General features: G+C 43.1%; 1 non-coding gene across 1 annotated transcript; it reads right to left on the bottom strand.

Annotated features, from left to right (window-relative positions):
- Positions 1 to 489: 489 nt before the first annotated feature.
- On the bottom strand, positions 490 to 593 carry LOC115836437. Its single transcript, XR_004031521.1, has one exon. It is a non-coding gene; the product is annotated as a U6 spliceosomal RNA (small nuclear RNA).
- Positions 594 to 8,916: the final 8,323 nt, after the last annotated feature.

The raw sequence follows: 8,916 nt of genomic DNA, 5'->3' as shown, positions 1-8,916 counted from the left end.
TGCCAATCCCAAGCCTGTCTTTCCTGAAATAGTTTTACTTAGGAATACAATTCTGGTAGCCCTAAGGTTAGCCATCCTACTAAGAAATTTTGCATACCCACATTTATAGCCATTGACCTTATTTCTCTGATAACACTTAAGGGCCTGGTCATAACCTTCTTACCCTACAATACAAAGACAAAACAAACAAAAAACCACGGTCTTTGGAGAACAAGCTATGAGTTAAAGCCAGGCTGGTCACACTGCCTATGTGAACTCGGGCAAGTTACTTAACATCTGGCTTCAGTACTGGCATCATTAATAGAACGTCTCTCATTAGCCACATGAGAGACACAATAAAACATTAGCTTCCTCTAGACACTCAAGGCAACTTAAGATCACTAATTCTTCTAGGAGACATGGAATCTTACTCTTTTCCCTTTGTTTTGAGATCATGAGATCATAAAATAGTTTGCATCTACTTTTCTACTTTTGGTTCCTTTTTCTTTTAAAGAAGAAAGAAATTTTTTTAAACATGTCATCCTTGTGCAGGAGCCATGCGAAACTTCTCTGTATCATTCTAATTTTAATGTATGTGCTGCTGAAGTGAGCACCTACTTTGGATGTCTACAATCACCCGGTGATAGATAATACCTGCTCAGATTGCTTTACAGATAAGGAAACTAAGGCTAAATGACATAGTCACTGAGGCATGGGCCTTGAATCTCTCAAAGCTGTGAACTCATTTTATCATAAAAATATAAGACTTGTTGTTCCTCTTCTTTTAGAGACAGGGTCTGGTTCTGTTGCCAACGCTAGAGTGCAGTGGCATGATCATAGCTCGCTGCTACCTTGAACTCCTAGGCTCAAAAGATCCTCCTGCCTCAGCCTTCTAAGTAGCTAGAACCACAGATACAAGCCACCAGGCTTGGCTAATTTTCACTTTTATTTTTGTAGAGACAGGGTCTTGTTATGTTGCCCAGGCTGCTCTCAAACTCCTGGCCTCAAGTCATTCTCCTGCCTTGGCCTCCCAGAGTGCTGGGATTATAGGTGTGAGCCACTGCACCTGGCCCCTAGGCTTTTTTTTTTTTTTTTTAAACGTATATTATTAGAGATGTAGAAATGGAGGCGATGAGATTAAAACAGTTCCTCCACTCACCCAGAGGACCTCTCATCTCTCATTTCTACTGTATGACATTTCTGCCATTTGTCATGCAATCAATTAGAAAAAGGCAAAGCCAGGATTCAAACCCAGATACTCTGGTAGATATTTTGTAGTGTTTTCTCTTAATCTTTAACAGTTTATTGTCCCCATTTATATGATAAATAGGGTCAGAGATAGTAAACAACTTGTCTAAATTCTCATAATGTAACGGTAGAACACAGATTTCATCTCGGATCTGCTGTTCTCCAAAGCCCATGATTTTCCATGTTAGGCTACCACAATCTGAGGACCTTTCTGCATAGCAGGAACACAGAGTGACAGAAGGAATCCACTAGATTTCAGCATTCCCGACTTCCAATCCCAGTTCTTCCACTAAATCTGGGTCAGTTACTTGGCCTCCCTGAACCTCAGGTAGCGGGCAGTATTTGTTCCCCCTGCCCTATCTTCAATATTAGAGGATAGTGGGCTGAGGTGGGCATGGGGATTCGTGCTGAGAACAGCAATGCACTTGGAATCTTTCAGGCTCGAGGAAAACTCTATTCCTTATGCCTTCTTTTTACATGGCAGCAGCAGAGTACTAAATGCCTCCCCAGAGAGCTCCAGTTGCTTGAATTTGTGTTAATGTCACTTCCTGTATGTTGGTATTTGTATTTTCCAAAGCAAGGGGAAGACCAGGAACAGATCCCAAGAGGCAGAGCTGGGGAAAAGTGCCAGGTCTGATCTAAGAAAAAGATCCTGTTGTCCTCAAGCTGAGAAGCCAGAGCTTCCCATTCCAGGCTTCTGTACAGGTCTGTAGGGCAAAGAGCAATGGCCCCCTAAGGTATTTATTCTATCCTGTTCTAGAAAGAGAACTCACCACCTCTAGAAAAATTGATCAGGAGTAAAGTGGTGAGTTTAGCAGTCTCCTGCGTTGGGTGAAATGGTCCATTCATTGTGTAAAAGTTCTGCTGCTGGCTTTCAGTCTTGGATTGGCATCCCCTGGAGTTTGATTTGGTGATATAGGAGGGACAGGAAAAAGCCCATCATTACCTAGACAAGATGGCAAGAAAGAAATCCCAGGTGCGGCCCAAGAGGGATCCTGGGCACCGCCAGGGCACACTGGCCGCAGGCCAGAGTCAGATTTCCTGGACTGTAGAAATCATGTGAGCCCCCTGTCCTCCACCCATTTGGGGACCTTAAAATGAAGAAAGCTATCTTTGCAAAGTACATGGCTAGGCCTGGATTTCCACAGGAAATACAGATGGCTTAAAAATGTTGGAATTCTGTGATAACCTGGTTTAATACAGTATACTTTTTTATGCATTAAATTAGCAAGGATTTTTTTTTTTTTTTTTTTTTTTTTTTTGCCTATTACAAGTCAGGATGGTGGTTTCTGGAGAGAAAGGGGAGACGGTTAGTCACTGAAAGGGGACAGGATGGGGACCTCTGAGAGGCTGGAAATGTCCTGTCTAGTAACGTTGGTCTTGTTACACAGGTGTGTCTATTTTGTGGAAATGTATCAAGCTATCACATTAATGATCTGTGCAGTTTTCTATGTATGTTACTCTAATGGAAAATTTTCTTAAAATTAAGGTGTTTCTGGTTTTAGCATTTTAACAAGAATGAACACCCAGTGCTAGAGAGGATGCAACGAAATCATGGTGAGACCAAAGGCTGTCAAACAACCTTTTTTTTTGAGACGGAGTCTTGCTCTGTCACCCAGGCTGGAGTGCAGTGGCGCGATCTCAGCTCACTGCAAGCTCCACCTCCTGGGTTCACGCCATTCTCCTGCCTCAGCCTCTCCGAGTAGCTGGGACTACAGGCGCCCGCCACCACACCCGACTAATTTTTTTTGTATTTTTAGTAGAGATGGGGTTTCACCGTGGTCTCAATCTCCTGACCTTGTGATCTGCCCGCCTCGGCCTCCCAAAGTGCTGGGATTACAAGCGTGAGCCACCGCGCCCGGCCCATACATCTTTTTTAATGCAGTGGAGCCAATATAAGTCACGAGCTTTGGTAGTGTTCATATTCTTTGTCCTATACTTTTGGAAGTCTCTTAAATATCCCAGAACACAGATGAATATTTATGTACCAACAAATTCATCACAGTGTAAGCAAAAGTTGAAAATATGCTAAATGTTAAACAACAGAGGAAATATGGGTATATTTATGATAAAGTGTTATATAGTCATTAAACTGAATGCTTAATAAGTGCAGTTTCCCATGCAATTAAGAGGCAGAATGAAAAATTTATGTTTCTTTAGTTTCAACTATATTAAAGCACATGGAGTCTCATAGTAAATAAAGACCTGGTTTTTCTTAAGAAACGACATTAAGTATATCTTTAAAAGCTCAATAAATAAGCTGGAAGCTACTTGCTTCCTGAATAAATCCGACTATTGGGCATTATAAAAAACCCCACTCCTGCACACTGCCAGTGAAAATAGAAAACGGGGGAGCCACTTTGGTAAGTCGTTTGGTAGTTCTTCAGAAGGTTAAACACGGAGTTATTGCATGACCCAGCCATTCCACTCCTAGGGATATACTCAAGAGGAATGAAACATACATCCACACAAAAACTTGTACATGAATGTTGATAGCAGTATCAGTGGCCCAAAAGCAGATACAACTCAAATGTCTGTCCACCAATGAATGGATACATACAAAGTAGTATATTCATATAATATTATTTGGTAATAAAAAGAAATGAAGCCTGATTATGTGTTATGACCTGGATGAACCTGGGAAACATTATGCTAACTGAAAGAAGCACTGTATGATTCCATTTATAAGAAATATCCAGAACAGGCCGGGCGCGGTGACTCACGCCTATAATCTCAGCACTTTGGGAGGTCAAGAAGGGCGGATCACTTGAAGTCAAGAGTTCAAGACCAGCCTGGGCAACATGGTGAAACCCCGTCTCTACTAAAAACACAAAAATTAGCCAGGCATGGTGGTGCGCACCTATCATTCCAGCTACTCGAGAGGCTGAGGCATGAGAATCACTTGAACCTCGGAGGCGGAGGTTGCAGTGAGCTGAGATGACACCACTCACTCCAGGCTGGGCGACAGAATGAGACCCCATCTAAAAAAAAAAAAAAAAAAAAAAAAAAAAATCCAGAACAGGTAAATCCATGGACACAGAAAGATCAGTAGTTGCCCGGGACTGGTAGGGTTGGGGAAAAATGGAGAGTAGCTTCTAATGGGTACAGTCTTTTGGGGGTGGGGAGAGAATATGGAAATGTTATAACATTGATTGTGATGGCTGCACACTCCGTGACTATACTAAAAATCATTGAATGGCACTTTCAATGGGTGAATTGGATGGTATATCAATTATATTGCAGTAAAGCTGTTAAATACACACACACACACACACACACACATACACACATGCACACACACGTAACTCTTCTCTGCATCACCTTCAATGGTTCAGTGCACATTCCGTGCTTCAGACATCATCTACTAAGGCGGGTTCTTCTGTAATCAGGGTATGCAGACTGAATCTGTTATTACATTTCTTCATGCCAGCCCTTATTCGCTTAAAATATATCTTCCACACTCATGTTTATCTTCCAGAATCCTTAGAAAAATGCATGGGTAACTCCCTGGTATTTTCACAGGTTGTTGAAGCACTTAGAAGTAAGCCACCTAGGCCCCATCTCTCTCTCTCTCTCTCCCTCCCTCTCTGGATAACCCAGAAATGTGCACACAAACCTTTCAGCCCTTATTCCGCCCCTGCCTTCTGGTGGAGGTGGAGGAGGGCTACTGCATCTAACACTTCAGCCTGGTTTCATTTCTCATCATCTCACAGGATTCACCCTCACCACTTCAGTTCCTGGGGTCTCATGATGGGAAACGGGGGTAGCAAAGGCCAGAAAGAAGCACAATGGAGGATGGTTTCCTGAACCCTCCCTGAAAACCAAAGTGGCTGAAGGAAACAGCAGCAGACCCATGAGAAGCAAGGGGCTTTTGCCTGTGTGCAGTGGCTTGCGCCTATAATCCCTGCACTTTGGGAGGCCGAGGCAGGTGGATCACTTGAGGTCAGGAGTTCAAGACCAGCCTGGCCAACATGGTGAAACCTCGTCTCACTAAAAATACAAAAATTAGCCAGGCGTGGTAGCACGCACCTGTAATCTCAGCTACTCAGGAGGCTGAGGCAAGAGAATCGCTTGAGTCCGGAGGCAGAGGTTGCAGGGTGCAGTGAGTCAAGATTGCACCACTGTACTCCAGCCTAGGCGACAATGTGAGACATCTCAAAAAAAAAAAAAAAAAAAAAAGAAGAAAGGGGCTTTTGAGAACTACTGCTAAAGGACCACAATTCCCCTCATGGCACATGTAATCTAAGGAATTCAATAGAACTTTGTTATTTGGAAATTATTTTTTTCAATGGACCCCTCAGATTAAACCACACGGCTGTTTTGTAATCTCATGTACTGAAAGTTTACACCTTAAACACATCTCTTCTTGACATGATTCCCATAATCTTATATATATGTGGTCCTCAGGAGAAAGCAGCCAGAATTGCCATGGGCTTTGACTTAAGAAGACAGAAGGGCAAAGCCGCAGGTGGTAAAGTCATGATTGTTGAAAGGTTCTATATGATAAAGTGTTAAATTTCCTCAAAGTCATAGGATTATGGAACTCTCTTCTTCATGCTTACCTGCACTTTCCAAGTTTTATCTGAACATATCTGAACAATGAACATCTAGTAGGTAAACCACTAATGAAGCTTCCTTGGTACTACAGCCACACTTGAGTGCTACTGAATAGTAGATCCTGGGGAAAAGTATAGTAGAACCAGAGAATAGAATGTCTTACACATTAGAGTATACTGAGGTTTCCAGTAACCTAAGCTTGAATCAGAGTCCCAGCCTCTGTGACTTGGTCCCAAGGCCCATGGTCAGTGCCCACCTCCAGCTCCAGTTTCCCGCTTGGGGGAGGCCTTGATTTCCATGAGCTGAGCCTCTAGATTTTGGAGAAGATTTTCTATGGACAGCACAGACCCAATAACAAAAGTACTATGTGAGGAGGCTAGATCTGACTTCTAAACCTGTTCAGTTACCAGAGAGATGAGTAAACCCCTAACTCATAAAGGGAGGGATGGTTAAGGGAACTAGAAATATTTAGACTGAAGACTTAGAAGTGGCCAACTTCTTCAGAATGGTAGAAGGTCAACACCTGGGAGAGCCCTAGGGGACAGCCCAAGGATACCCCTCCGTGAAATTAGAGGGAGGCAAGTTTCTTGGTTTAGGAAGATTATTCCAACTACCAGAGATGCCCATCTGTGAGTGGACTGCCTCCTGACACTGTCCCACCTTCACCAGAAGCTGGATCTCCCTGCTTCAGATGCTCAGAAAGCCCTTCAGTTATCAGGAAAGGGCTGGACCAGATCATCCTTGCCATCTCTCTACCCCGACTTCCCGATTCCACAGTACAGGGCTCCTTACACCGATTTCAGTTTATTTTTATCAGAGCATGTTCCCCTACAGTCCCCAGGCTAACATGCAGCTCCAAAAAAAGCACTATTTGATTCAGTGAACTGTTGATTGCCAGTCACTGAGCCGAAAGTGTCTGTTTCTGGAACTCAATAAACATTGAGTATGTTTCTGGAACTAAACAGCCATTGCCACACCATTCAGGGGCTGCTGCCCTCTTGTGGAAATGAAGAATACGACTGCTTAGAAAAGAAACTAGATGCATTTGGAGGCTATTGTCTGTACACACATTCCCATCTTACCTTCCCCTAAAAGCTTAACATTTTAAGTGAGCCCTAAGCTTAACTTTTTAGTGGGAGCCCTGAAGTTCTTAGGCCCAGATAGTCAGGGCCTTTGGTTTACATTCACGCTACCATTCTGTCCACCAGGATACGGAACTTTAGCCACAATACAAAATCCTGGTTTCTGGCGAGATTGACATTTGTGAACATCATTTTGATGCATGGAGTGGCCTTTGGATGTTAACATTGTGCTGTGGGAAGAGCACTAGCCCAGGCTTAAAGACCCAGGTTCCAGCTCGTGTTCTGCCATTCCCTTGTAACCCTGGACAAGTCATTTTCCAGTTGCATCTATGGATAAAGGGCTACATGACCACTGGTACCTGCAATGCTATAATTTATTAGATTTAGAAAGTGCTCTAGGAGTTTGGAGATGAAACTCTTTGGAGAACAGTGGCATATCACATGTGCACTACTTGTAGCTGCTAACCACAGCAAAGAGCCATGGGCTTGATTCTAGGTTAGGGACCCTCAGGCTCCTACAAAGGAGACCTAGGCATTGTTCATGTGTGCCTCAGCCTCAGGGATAGCCATGGTCAGATGCTTTGCTTTTCCCTTAAGTAGAAATGTGGCAGACTGTTCAGGGAGGGTCCCACAATTCCTAGCCTTCACACGTGTCTGAAAAACATTTACTAAGTTTTCTGGACGAGTTTTGCCACTAGCTGAGGATACAAAGCTCTGTGACCCATTAGTGACTGGAAGTGATTTCTCATTGTTTCCAAACATCAGTCACCCGCTCCTTGTTACCACTGCAGGGCTTCATATGGAGGAGGGGGCAGCTGGGGACACCACATGGTTTGCCTGAGTGTGAGGCAGGTGTTCAACCCCAAACTGGAAAAATGGCTTGAAATAAAACTACAGTTCGTAGCTGAGTTAAGGAACATGACTGTTTCATTTTTAAAAAACCCACTTCCTTCTACTTAAGTTTTCCCACAAAGGATAATTTTCCCTCAAGAACTGCCTTACTAAGTATATCTTGTTGTAGTCTCTAAATGCTATTTTAAATGTAGTCTGAGGAACTATTTTCTGTTGGCTCCTAATACTGAATTAAGCTAACTTTCCCTTATGAGAGTAACAAAAAATTTCAAGAGCAGAGGATGCTTTGTTGACCTCAGACGATTTGTACCCCCACACTTGCTGAAAATAAAACATCTTAGCGAGGTATTTATGACATTAGTCTGAAAACATTTTTTCACTTACATGAAATCTTACACAATGAAGTGGCAGCCAACTGCAAGAACAAATGCCAAATGAGTCATTTTAGTTAGCCTGACCTTTGAGGACACTTGGCTTCATAACAGGTCTTTTCATTAGGTCTTATTCTGGTATAAAAAGGCTCCTTAAGAAAATGTTTTCACTAAAAAATAAGTTACAAACTAACAAGAGTGCCACATAACCAACAATTCCTAAGTATTATGTAAGAGTAATAAGGCAAATTCATCTTAAAAAAGGTTTACTAGTAACAGTGGCCTGCTATGGGCCAGGCACTGTCCTAGTGTTTTACACACAAAAATCTCCAGTCCCTACAATAACCCTAAAAGGCATACAAGCAGACAACCAGACTCGAATTTGTTGAATGATTAAGCAAGGCCATATAGTACTGGTAGAATCAGAAAGAGAACTCAGGTCTACCCAGTTCTTCTTATGATTAAGCTTTTTCCCCTCCATCTCCTGAAAGTTGCCTTGAACTGGAGTGGGGAGAAATGGGAGGCTCCATGACAGCATGCCCCGTGCTTTCACCAGGTTTCTTTATACACCGGCCATCCATGTGAGATTTTATGTGAAACAAGTTTTGGCTTGCTTCAAGCTGTATTTCACTATTTAGCACCCTCTTTTGCTCACAGCAGATGGGCTCTAGAGGTCCTGACAAGGCCTGAAATGAGGAATGCTGGGGAGCACCTGTAGGAATGCTCAGCCCTGGATGAAACTACAGCACACTGTAAGGGACAGTACTGAAAAGAACGACAAGGGCAGTCTGGAAGCCATGTCCCTACAACACAAGGACTGGTTCCCA

The sequence above is a fragment of the Nomascus leucogenys genome, chromosome 8 (assembly GCF_006542625.1).
Source record: "Nomascus leucogenys isolate Asia chromosome 8, Asia_NLE_v1, whole genome shotgun sequence".
NCBI classification, from domain to species: Eukaryota; Metazoa; Chordata; class Mammalia; order Primates; family Hylobatidae; genus Nomascus; species Nomascus leucogenys.
The sequence above is the reverse complement of the archived record's forward strand: the minus strand, read 5'-3'. Positions and strand labels throughout refer to the sequence as shown.